The following is a 13724-nucleotide window of genomic DNA, read 5'->3' as shown; positions in this document are numbered from 1 at the left end:
AGCCTTGGTTACGGCAAGTCTTCCAAACCTACTGGATCCCTGAGACATTGAAAACATCTACAGAAAGTCTATGAGTGTGGTGAGAGTAGACAAGAAACTCACAGAACGGTTCAGAACGGCTGTAGGAGAGAGATGAGGATGCATGCTATTGCTAGATTTGTTCAACTTGGTATTGGAAGCACTAAGGACTAGTACTGAAGGATGAAACAAGAAGAGTCATATTACATGTGATGATAGTGAATAACCTTAGATTCATAGAGGATATTGACTTAATAGCATTGAGCAATGAGGATTTACAGAGAAAAACAGGCCATATCTTACAATTATAGCAGCATGTACAGTACAGGTACTACACATGTAGCTACTGGCGACACTGAAAGGCTCCAGCAGTGCCTTTCACTGCAGTGAGGAAAGGCTCCAGCAGGGAGAAACAAGTTAACCCCCACACCTCCCAGGGTCTTCAAGGATTGTCAAGTGGCAACTCCTCTAATTTTGTTTCTGTAGAGGCTGTGAGGTAGGGCTATTGCCTGCTCTCTGCCCATTAGTTAGTATTAACCCAGAATTAATGACCACAATTAAGTGGGTTCCAGACAAATGCAATTACGTCAAGTAGCCGTTAGATAAACTGTTTCCACAGTAACTGTAATTTTACTCCATTGGAGATATGTAGTAATTTTAGTTACTATAAAAGGCATGGCCTTTTAGGGGTTAATATGAAAGTGCAATGTCATGTAGTTTAATTTGCTGTGGGAATTACAATTTTGATCATGCAGTTTAGTGAGTGTTTAAATGACAGCACACTCAGTTTAAAGTTAACACATCCTAGAGCTATATTCCCCAATGGTGACTACTCCAGCAGAACATGGAAACTTTAAAAACAAGCACACGGAGTCTGAAATATTAGCGAGCACGAAGCATTTTGGTTGGAGATAAGGCAAAGAACTTTTATTAGCAGCATGATCACTCCCCAGATGAATCTACTTCAGTTTCTGGAAACATCTAGTTTGCACTGGAAATGCTCAGAGGTTTAACAGTAATTAGCCTAGTTACTCCCATATATTTGTATCCTTAAAGGGACTAGCATAAAAGCCACCAGACCTACTAGGTCCCTTTCCAATGCAGGTCTGGTGGTGGTTGCACTAGCCAAAGGCAATGCCAAAAGTTTCAGAACTTCTGCAACCTCTGTTGAATGCAGCACAGTGTGCCAAAATGAACAAACTGAAAGTAATACTTGGGTCTAACTCACAGACTAAGGCCAGAAGGGACTATGATGATCATCTAGTCTGACCTCATGTGCATCCAGAGGCGGATTAAGATTTATAGGGGCCATAGGCACAAAGAACATTTTGGGACCCCACACTCTGGAGGCCCAGGGATACCAGAACCAGAGAGATCAGGAGGCCATGTCCCCCGCTTTTGGAAGTGGGAGGGCCATGCCTGCCTGCTTTTTAACATGGGCGGAATAGCCTGAGGCAGGTGCAGAGTGGTGGCGACCTGGGCATAGTTGGTGTTGCCAAGAGCACAGCGGGGTGTTGCCCCCTCCAAACTGCAAGCCTCACGCCAGAGGCGGACAGAGGAGCAGTGGTTGCTGCCTTGGGCACAAAGCCCAGGTGGCAGTGGGGGAAGCCTGTCACCAGGAGCAGGAAGGACCTAGCAGGGGGAGCCTGTCAGTGGGAGCTGGGTGCAGACACTGAGTGAGCCCAGGCGGAGTGTGGCAGTGACAGAGGCTGGGCCAGGAGCAGCAGCAGCAGCTTCACTGGAGCTCGGCTCATTGCGTGACCTTCCCAGGTGTCCCCGCTGCCTTCCAGCTGGGGCAGGGCCTCCTCTCCCTGCAGAGCATGTCTGCAGGGCCCAGGGATGGGGCAGGAAGCCAGATTGGAGGCCCCATCCCTGGGTCCCACTGGCAATGGGGTGCCCCAGGCAGCAGGGACACAGGTCAGGGGCTGCTTCTGGGCACCTCAGCTCCCGCCCAGGGCAGGTGGAGGGTCCGGGCTCCATGGGCGGTTCTTACTGCCTGGTTGCAGCTTTTGGCCCAGCTAGGGGTCAGGGCCCTGGGGGTAAGAGAAGTAGGGGTCAGGGCCACAGTTCTGGTGACAGTGGCCCCAACACTTGTACCCAGATTCTGGCACTCCTGCACCCCATCTTCCATTATGCATTTCTCCTTGGGGATTTTAAGCATGCCAACAATGATGCAACATTTACCAGTAGAAGAGATCAGATAAATTATACCCCATATATAGAACAAAACGTTTCAAGAATTTTCACAAATCTGTTAGTTTTACAGAAGGGGAATAATCCAAAGCTACTTCTAATGAGGGTCATGATCCATTTCTAGGATGAACTGTAGAAACAAGACAATGGAGATTATTTACCTAATGCAACAATAGTTCCTTTTAGTTTTGTCAAGTTATAGCCAAATTCCGCAAAAGCTTTTGATCAGAATGATACAGTAGTTTAACTGTTTTAAGAATAGAATATTTCCTGGTGAAGTGTATAGTTTTTTCAAGTGACAAATTTAATGGAAAAATATTTCCAAATCTCAGCAAATATCACAACAGCATTTGTATAAACAGAATAATGAAGACAAAATATATTACAGTATCTTAAAATAACTACATTAAGTTGCTGAGGTCCACGTTTAAAAGGTATCAAAGCTCAGCAAAATTACAAGATAAATACACACAGATGTGGGAAGAGGGCAATGAAGCAGACCTAAAATCTGAATAAACTTAAAATCTACCTATATCTGATAATATATAAGGGACAGACAAATGTAAAATACAGAAATCTAATAGACATCTGACATGTAAGCAATTCAAGAAAAACCCTTCACACTCTCTATACAACACAGATAGGATGGTTGATTATGAACAAGGAGACTTGTGATCTATTCTCAACTCTGCCACTGACGCAGTGTGACCTTAGATAAATTACTTCACTTCTATGGGTCAGCTTCCCATCTGTAAAATGGAGGTAATACTCTTCCTTTCCAAAGTTCCTTGAGCTCTATAGATGAAGAGTGCTATGTAAGAGCCAAATACACCTCTACCCCAATATAACGTGACCCAATATAACATGAATTTGGGTATAATGCAGTAAGGCAGCGCTCCAGGGAGGCAGGGCTGTGCACTCCGGCAGACCAAAGCAAGTTCGATATAACGCGGTTTCATCTATAACACAGTGATTTTTTGGCTCCCGAGGACAGCGTTATATCGGGAGGTGTATATATAGAGGTGTATTATAACATCACAGTGTTTTCTAATGTAATATTGTTTGGCACTGCAAGGAATAGTTTGATAGGAGTGCAGGCCCTGAAACTTGGCAAATACAAATGGATCCAATAGAGGCTAAACAATTTTAAGTGTAATTGAGCAATACATCAAAATAATAAAAGAATTTGTGCAGAGAAAAACTGTATGATAAATATTGTATATAGCTGCCAGGGGAGTGTACAAAGTGTGATATCTAAAAGAATAAAATGAGAGTATGAAAATAAAGGGGCTGCTAAAAGCAAATATGAAGATTTAACTAAATATTTTTATTTAGATTTATGAAGTGTCTAACCATTGCTCTAGGTGTTAAGTTATAATTGTAATACATGTAATTGGAATAATCCCCAAAATAATTGAAAACAGAAACTGCTAAGCAAATAGCCCATCCAGGCATCTCCACCAGAAATTACCCCAGAAATAATAAAAATTCTAGTCAGTCATTTCACCCATTCTTTGGCAAATACTGAGGAGGAGAAAAGATGAACCTTGCACTGTGTCCTGTAGGTTAACAGATCAAAGTTCTCAAGGGCCAAAGAGGGTGTAAATTCCAGGCTGCAGGGCTCCTTCATGAAGGACACCTTGCCAGCAGCCCACTCCCATTTAATGGGAGGAAGCATCTCTGCTCAAATATCACTAATTGTAACTACTTTAGTACCATATGGCCTTGTCTACACTACCAAATAAAACTTACTGACACCTGTTGTCAGCAATCCCTGTAGCTAAAGTGGTACCAAACACTGTTTGGTTCTAAGTGTAAACAAGGACAAACTATATTTGGTACTGTTGCAGCTAACTGATAAACACTGGTCTGAGCAGTAGGCAGGGTAACAAAAGAAGATCCCTGTAATACCCTGCATGAAAGCAGCATCAAAGCAGAAGAGTTATTGCCAAAATCTATCCTCACAAACATAGGAGCAGAGCCACTGGAGTGGTTATATCCACTTTTACTAGGTAGCACTTCTGTACCAGAGGAATCATATGTCGAGTGTGTGTGTGTGTGTGTGTGTGTGTGTGTGTGTGTGTGTGTGTGTGTGTGTGTGTGTGTGTGTGGGGCAGAAAAAAAAAAGGGGAGGAGATGAGGAAATTTGAGGACTTCAGAAATCACTAAAGCTGCCACACCAAATCCTTTTCAGTGACTTTTCTAAAAAAGGGAGGCTTGGATACAGGTTAAGATTTTGCAAAACTGCCAGCATGAATAATGGTCTCTATAGTATACCTACATTTAAAGTGGAAGATAATATTCCTTCATCAAACCTAAGCACTCACTGACTCAGCCACCAGAGGAGGAACTACTTATAGTACTAATGAGACAACAAAAATACAAGAAAGTTTAATACACAAAAACAAAAAATCCAATTGAAATGAGCAATATAGATTTGAGACTTGTTTAAATATTCATAATAGAAAGGCTACAAGCACGCACAACAGATAGATAAGGGAAGATTAGAGAAGTATAATGGAGAATGGTATGCCACTATCTCTCTAATAAATGGAAAGTCCAGATAAGAGAGCCTGCTCAATGAATACTATGAAAGTAAATAATAATCCATTATGCCATACATGTGATTAATGTATGATTAAATGATGAAGACAGTCCAGTTACAGCGAGTAAGGCAGTCTTTTTCCCTGAGAGATTTGTTTAAGGGCATTTGGGTGTTCTGATTGAAAGAGGAACTCATTTTAACTTTACATGCATGTAGTGAGTGTTTACTTGTTTTTTTGTTCAGTATTAATACACCTACATTATTCAAAAGGTACAATATATAATCAGAAAAATACTTAATAAAAATACAAGTGATGGAAAGTTAAACAACCAGGTTGCACAAAGTGATATGGAATTTGGTGGGAGTGATCACGTTGGTTTTAGACCTGACAGAACTGCTGCCAATATGAGAAGACTGTTGCACATTATTTGGAAAACAGAAATTGTATCTTAACTATTAAGACCCTATTCCATAAAGGAATTAAATAGGATTGAACAAGATTTGACCTTTTGAGGTGGCCTAAATTTGGATTGGCAGAGAATTTCCTACGTGTATGAAAATGTAACAAACCCCTCCACTCCAATGAGTTCAAGTGGTCTAACAGAAAATAACTTCTCCCTAAGAGTGAATAGGAAAGGGCATCCTACTCCTCACTCCTTCTCTTGGTATTAGAGCTATTGGTACTGCAATAAGGAAACAAATGATGGGAACAGAAGTACAGGTTTTTGGTTTTTTATATATATAATACAGGCAGAAGCTGTTATATTGGCTAAGGAAGCTGCCACAACAGATCAAGAAATATACAGGTAATATGGATCTATTTCAAAATACAAGGCCCCAATGCTGCATATCTCTCAGCATTGCGCAGGCTCAGGTAATGGCCAGTGGCAAGTTTTGCCTTACATTGACATGGTCAATTTACTCGAGTCTCCAAAACAGATTCAATATGTAAGTATAACAGATGAATAGCATATAGCAATTGTGTACAAAGTAAAGAAGTGACAATAAGAACTCAAAGGTAATACAAACAAGATAGTTTTGGTTTCACAGTTCAAAACCTCAGTAATACTTCATTTACTACTGAAGCATAGAAATTCTCAGCTTTCTTATGGCAAAACCAAATGCTGAGTAATGCTAAAGCAGTAGTTCTCAAATTTTTGCATTGGTGACCACTTTCCCACAGCAAGCCCTCTGAGTGTGAACACATTTTTTATATTTAACACTATTATAAATGCGGGTGGTGAAGCAGGGTTTGGGGGTGTAGGCTGACAGCTCATGACCCCATGAGAGCTCATGATCCCCAGTGCTAAGAATGTAGGCAATTCCAAAAAAAAAGAATCTCTCGAATGTATTGCAGATTGAAACATTACCAAATGGCCTTTATAAATGTTTGTGTACTATATAAGAGTTAAATGCAAAGTTACCTAGACATGTTGTACATCTTCCAGTTTTCAATCTGTAAATCTCAAGTATTATCTAACCTGAAAAATATGGACCTGCCTAGTTAAAATACATATCCAAATCACATGGCCGGCATACTTTTCACTTAATACTGGCTTCTACTGCAAAGCTGCATTTGGATTGTCCATTGGCACTGGCAAGCTGGAAAGCTACTAGACCATTCTGCTGTATGCATTACTCTTTAAAGAACTTGCAAGCAGGCCTAATAAGGTGGCAACCTAAGTTAACCATCTCTGGTGTACACATGGAGGAACAAAATTCAGGTTCAATGTTTCCTGCAAATTACAGCTATCTGAATAGTTTGTTGGCCAGGCAGCCAGATAAGGAAGCCATTGGAAAGTGTGGTAAATATAGCCGCTGAGCTAGGCCTCACTGATGTCCCAAGGAAGCCAGAAAGACAGCAGTTGCAGGATGTAGGCTCATCACATTGGTAACAGTGCACTGAAACCAGAAAGTGTTGTTTACCAGTACCCATGGGGGCAGTGCTTGTGCCCTGTGGCTCTAGCCTCTGCCCTAGCTATTTAAGGGCAGTGCCACTCTGACCCAATTCCTTCACAGTGAAGACATCAGGAGTAGAGACTCCGATACAAAGGGGATGGAGTGTGGGTCGAGGAATACACGTCTCCCCCTATGTCCAGAGAACAATTATAATACAGCTACTTAACCGTCTTTTCCTTTTTAAGTGGTTGCAGACTTGTATTCTACCCAAGTGACCCACAAGCAGTGCTCTTATGACAGTGGTCCCCAAACTTTTCACGGTTGCGCCCCCCCGACCCCAGTCCATGACCCCGACACCCCCGGAAGCCACGACCAGGAGCGGGGTCATGGCTCCTAGGAGGAGCATGTGGACAGGGGTAAGGTGGCTGAGGCTGGAGCCACAACTGGAGGCAGGGCTGGGGCTGGGAATGGAGCCGCAGTTGCGGTCGGGACTGGGGCCATAGCTGGAAGCGGAAGCTGCAGCTGGGAGCTGCTGCCAGAGCAGAGTGGGGGGCAGAGCAGGGCACCTCATGTCTTGGGGATCTTTGCCTTAAGATGTGGGACTTGGAGTCTACTGAAAGAATGGCTGCAGGACTGCTTTCCTGAAGTTTGCATCTGACCTAGATGCCATGCTATATCAGATAGTGCCTGATAAAGGTATGGATAAAAGACCAGGTAGCAGCTCCGCACATGTCCAGTACTGAAACATAACTGATGAATGCTATCAGCATTGCTTGGACCCTTGTCTAATGAGCCCCCAATCTCTGAGGAGGCATGGTTTGAGCTACTTCACATGCTGATTTCCAGGAAGTTATCCACCTACAAATACTTTGCACAGAGACTGCCTGACCCCTCATCCAACCTGCATATGAAATGAACAAATGACGTGATGCCTGAGAAGGCTTAGTTTTGTCCAGGTAGAATGCCAAGCATTCTTACATCCAATATGTCAAGTCACTGTTCATCCGAACTGGAATGTGGTTTAGGAAAGAACTCCCTACAGAAATCATTTAGCTGTTATAGCTACAAGGAAGGCTGTCTTCTGGCCCAGGAGGGATAGAGAACAGGTTGCTAGAGGCTCAAACTGAGCCCCTCAGGACAGTACTAAGGTCCCACAAGTGAACAAGCTCTTTCAGAGGTGGATGGAGATGAAGGATTCCCCTTAGAAACCTCAACATCAAGGGCTTCAAGAAAAACTGTCTTCCCTTGGATGAGTGGATGAAATGCCAAGATTGCTCCCAAATGAATTCTTAAACGAGGTGAGAGAGAGAGACCAGAATACTGAAGGTGAAATAGGTACTCTAAAACATCCTGAATACAGGCTGGCATCAGCTGAATTCCCCAAGCAAGGAACCAATCTGAAAAACGCTTCCACTTAGCCAAGTTGCTCTAGTACAGAGCTTCCTGCTGTTAAGCAACAACTGTCGAACAGCTTCTAAACATCGTTCCTTCTCCTGCAGTCATGTAGCATCCACTCCATGAGATGTTAAGTACTGAGCACTGAATGCAAAACTCGAGCATAGTGCTAAATCAGCAGATTAGGATGAAGAGGAGATATGGGAGGCTGAACTGACAGATTGAGATGGCTGGAGAACAAACATTGCTTTCGCCAAGTTGGACCAATGAGAATCACTTTGGCATGATCCAACTTAGGCTTGAGAATGACCTATGGGATTATTGGGATCAGAGGGAGGCATACATCAAAACTAATCCCCAACTAAGGTGGAAGGCATCAGTTAAGAAGCCTGGACTGAGATCCACTTGAGAGCAAAATTGAATGGCATTTCTTGTTGTGTCTCATTGCAAAGAGATTGAGATGACACTAATGTCAACTTCTCTCTGTTCAGTGTGAGACCTAGAGATCCAATTCACATTACAGCTCCTTGACCATGGGGGAGGAATTGTTCTCTGGACGAGCCTCTCACTAACCAATCTTGCAGGCATAAATGAGTATCTCTTTCTGAGATAATCTCATTTTATGGCCATGCATGCTGTAAAAAAACCAAATTGCGGAGGACAGGCTGAAGGGCAGTACAATGTACTGATAAGTGTTGGCCTGCCATGACAAATCTCAGGAATCTTCTGTGGCTTATGAGGATTGCCATGTGGAAATAAGCATCCTGAAGGCCAGGACAACAAACCAGTCTTCTCAAAGCAGGACGTTAGTTGTTAGGGTGACCTCATGGAACCTCATGTATCTGATATATCTGTTGAGTTGTGGAGATCAATGATAGATCTCCTCCCTCCTTTCGATTTGTGGACTCAGAAATACTGGGAATAGAACCACTTCCCCTGATGCTGTAGGGAACCTCCTCTATAGCTCCCTGCGCAAGCAGCCTGGATCTGCTGAAGAAGTGTCTCATGAGAGGGGGTCCCTTGAAGGGGGGCAGCCAGGAGGGACATGCAGGAATTGTATCTCAGTGCTTATGCTGCTTTTGTCCATGGTAACCATATCCCAAGCACTGTAAAAGCAAGACAGCTTGTTTCCAAACTGAGGAGACAGAAGCGCAGGACACAACTGGAATGCTGTCCTGGACCTGCAAGTTAAAATGGCTGCATGCTGGACAGCAAGCTGGCTGAATGAAATTGGACCCAGAAGACCTTCACCTCTGTGACTTATGACCCTGCCTGTAAAAACCTGTGTCAAATTTGATGACAATATATATCTCCAGATCAGTGGCACTGCTATGGGCACCCACATGGCCCCACAATATGCCAATATTTTTATGGCCTCAGCTCTCGTCAACTCACGCCCTTTCTCTACCTATGCTACATTGATGACATCTTCATCATCTGGACCCATGGGAAGGAGACTCTGGAAAAATTCCATCACAATTTCAACAGCTTCCACCCCACCATCAATCTCAGCCTGGACCAATCTACACGGGAGGTCCACTTCCTAGACACCATGGTGCAAATAAGTGCTGGTCACATTACCACCACCCTATACCGAAAACCTACCGACCGCTATGCCTACCTTCATGCCTCCAGCTTCCATCCCGAGCACATCACACGATCCATTGTCTACAGCCAAGCACTGAGGTACAACCGCATCTGCTCTAACCCCTCAGACAGAGACCAACACCTACAAAATCTCCACCAAGCATTCTCAAAACTACAATACCCACAGGAGGAAATAAGGAAACAGATCAACAGAGCCAGACGTGTACCCAGAAGCCTCCTACTGCAAGACAAATCCAAGAAAGAAACCAACAGGACTCCACTGGCCATCACATACAGTCCCTAGCTAAAACCTCTCCAACGCATCATCAGGGATCTACAACCCATCCTGGACAATGATCCCACACTTTCACAGGCCTTGGGTGGCAGGCCAGTCCTCGCCCACAGGCAACCTGCCAACCTGAAACATATTCTCACCAGTAACTGCACACCGCACGATAGTAACTCTAGCTCAGGAACCAATCCATGCAACAAACCTCGATGCCAACTCTGCCCACATATCTACACCAGCGACACCATCATAGGACCTAACCAGATGAGCCACATTATCACCGGTTCATTCACCTGCACGTCCACCAATGTAATATATACCATCATATGCCAGCAATGCCCCTCTGCTATGTACATCGGCCAAACTGGACAGTCGCTATGGAAAAGGATAAACGGACACAAATCAGATATTAGGAATGGCAATATACAAAAACCTGTAGGAGAACACTTCAACCTCCCTGGCCACACTATAGCAGACCTTAAGGTGGCCATCCTGCAGCAAAAAAACTTCAGGACCAGACTTCAAAGAGAAACTGCTGAACTTCAGTTCATCCGCAAATTTGACACCATCAGCTCAGGATTAAACAAAGACTGTGAATGGCTTGCCAACTACAAAACCAGTTTCTCCTCCCTTGGTTTTCACACCTCAACTGCTAGAACAGGGCCTCATCCTCCCTGATTGAACTAACCTCATTATCTCTAGCTCGCCTGCACATGTATACCTGCCCCTGGAAATTTCCACTACATGCATCTGACGAAGTGAGTATTCACCCACGAAAGCTCATGCTCCAAAATGTCTGTTAGTCTATAAGGTGCCACAGGATTCTTTGCTGCTTTTACAGATCCAGACTAACACGGCTACCCCTCTGATACTTGTAAAAACCTTGCTATTTCTTGGGAAAGGATGTCTCTCAGACACCAGTGAGGATATTGCAGAATCATCTGGAGAAGAAGGGTTAGGGAACAATGGAGGCCAGCAGGTACTAGGCCAGGGACCCCTATCCTTACTGAGGGATTTGTGCTGGTCCCGGTACTGATGGTGATCCAAGGATTGAGAACAGTTCTTCGAAGGTGAAGGGGAAGAGGAAGAAGTCCCCAAACCAGATCTTGAGAAGCTCTAGAAGTCATTTGGTGGGAACTGTGGAGCCACTCCTGAGAAAGAAATAACCGTCAGCCTCATCCAGAGCCCAATACAAAGAAGTCATCAGTGCCGAGGATGAATGAATAGTTGATGCTGTCAGTACTGGAGCAAATGACCGAGTTCAGCTGAACCGGATTAAAACGTCTGTGGTAAAGACAGTATCCATGCTGATGAACCTCTCAATACCACAAAGAACTTTGATTGAGATGCTGCAGTCTTAGCCCCAAATGGTGTGGAATATGATGCTGACAAGTGAGACAGCTCTGCAACCCAACCAGATGTTACCAGTGGCACAGCAGAAGAGACAGATGTAGAAGCCATGTCAGCTGACAACCCCTGGACTATAGGGGAATCGGGAACATAAAGGCAAAGCAGGTCTGACACTGTTCCAATGGCATGGAGACTATTGGTGCCAATGTTGTTGTCATTGGTACTGGACTCAACGGGTGCCCAATGGCCATTACTGGAGGTGATGATACAGGGTCCAACTGATCTAAATGTGGTACTGTGGAGGGCTACATGGGCCATCTCTATAATACATACCAAAAGGACTCTCAGTGCCGGTCAGCACTTCCCTTAGAAGACAATGAGGAGTCCCTTCAAGTCCTGGAACAGGCCTGGTTGGTCTCATGGGACCTCTTCCTCGAAGGACCTGAGAAAGGAGAATGACCTCTCTTCCTGTTAGGGTATGCACCACATCTCAACCCAGTAACCACACAAGTGTTGGCTACAAAGAAGAGTGCAGGGCCAGAGGACCTTAAGAGATCCCTGGTTCTGAAGCAGGGTTCATGGCCTGCTCTAAGAGGCGCTGTTTCAGACACAAGGGCCTGGTCTACACTACGCGTTTAAACTGAATTTAGCAGCATTAAACCAATTTAACCCTGCACCCATCCACACAACGAGGCCCTTTATATCGATATAAAGGGCTCTTTAAACCGGTTTCTGTACTCCTCCCTGAGAGGAGTAGCGCTGAAATTGATATTGCCATGTCGGATTAGGGTTAGTGTGGCGGTAAATCGACGGTATTGGCCTCCGGGTGGTATCCCACAGTGCACCATTGTGACCGCTCTGGAAAGCAATCTGAACTCGGATGCACTGGCCAGGTAGACAGGAAAAACCCCGCAAACTTTTGAATTTCATTTCCTGTTTGCCCAGCATGGAGCTCTGATCAGCACAGGCGGCGATGCAGTCCCAAATCCAAAAAGAGCTCCAGCATGGACCGTATGGGAGATACTGGATCTGATCACTGTATGGGGAGACAAATCTGTTCTATCAGAGCTCCATTACAGAGGACGAAATGACAAAGCATTTGAAAAAATCTCCAGGCTATGATACAGAGTCCACAGCACAGTGCTGTGTGACAAGTGTAATGGAAAGCCCAAGAATGAAATGGATGCTCATGCAGGGAGGGAGGGGGTACTGAGGACTCCAGGTATCCCACAGTCCCCGCAGTCTCTGAAAAGCATTTGCATTCTTGGCTGAGCTCCCAATGCCTGAAGGGTCAAAAACATTTTCCCAGGTGTTTCAGGGTATACGTCGTCAATTTACACCCTTCCCCCCCTCCGAAAGAGAAGGGAAAAAAAGTCTCTCACCTTTTTTCAGTGTCACCCTATGTCTACTGCATGCTGCTGGTAGACGGGGTGCTGCAGCGCTGAACACCAGCATCCCCTTCCCGGTGGCAGACGGTACAATATGACTGATATCCATCATCATCATCATCATTCCGTGAGTGCCCCTGGCTGGTCTCAGTGAAGTTGGCTGCGGGCGCCTGGGTAAAAATGGGAATGACTCCCGGTCATCCCCAGCAGATGGTACAGAACGGCTGGTAACCGTCTTCATCATAGCAACTGGAGGTTGAGCTCTATCAGCCCCCCACCTTTCATGTCTAAAAAATAGATTCTGTATTGCCTGGACTATCATAGCAGCGGAAGGCTGGGCTCCTCTCCCCCACCACCCTTTAATGTCCTACCTGGACTATCATAGCAGCTGGAGGCTTCCTCCTCCTCTTTTTATCTCACTAAAAAGTCGGTGTTTCGTATTCCTGCATTCTTCATTACTTCATCACACAAATGGGGGGACACTGCAACGGTAGCCCAGGAGGGTTGGGGGAGGAGGGAAGCAAAGGGTGGGGTTGTTGCAGGGGCACCCCCTAGAATGGCATGCAGCTCATCATTTCTGCGGGATCTCTGGGGCTCTGACACGGAGCGACTGTGCTGTCTGGTTCTCTAGTACACTTGCCCCATATTCTAGGCAGTTCTGACTATTTTTAGATAAAACACAAAGAAGGGAATGACCCAGGGAGTCATTCCCATTTTTGTCCATGCACCCCCGGCCGACCTCAGCGAGGCCAGCCAGGAGCACCCATGACAGCAGCAGACGGTGCAGAACGACTGATAACCGTCATCTCATCGCCAATTTACAATGGCATGGCAGATGGTGCAATAGGGATGGTAACCGTCTCTGCTACCTTGCAAAGGCAAATGAATGCTGCTGTGTAGCACTGCAGTACTGCGTCTGTCAGCAGCATCCAGTACACATATGGTGACAGTGACAAAAGGCAAAATGGGCTCCATGGTTATCATGCTACGGCGTCTGCCAGGGCAATCCAGGGAAAAAGGGCGCAAAATTATTGTCTGCTATTGCTTTCACAGAGGAAGG

This window comes from Gopherus evgoodei, chromosome 1, assembly GCF_007399415.2.
Source record: "Gopherus evgoodei ecotype Sinaloan lineage chromosome 1, rGopEvg1_v1.p, whole genome shotgun sequence".
Taxonomy (NCBI): domain Eukaryota; kingdom Metazoa; phylum Chordata; order Testudines; family Testudinidae; genus Gopherus; species Gopherus evgoodei.
Note: the sequence above shows the minus strand (reverse complement) of the source record.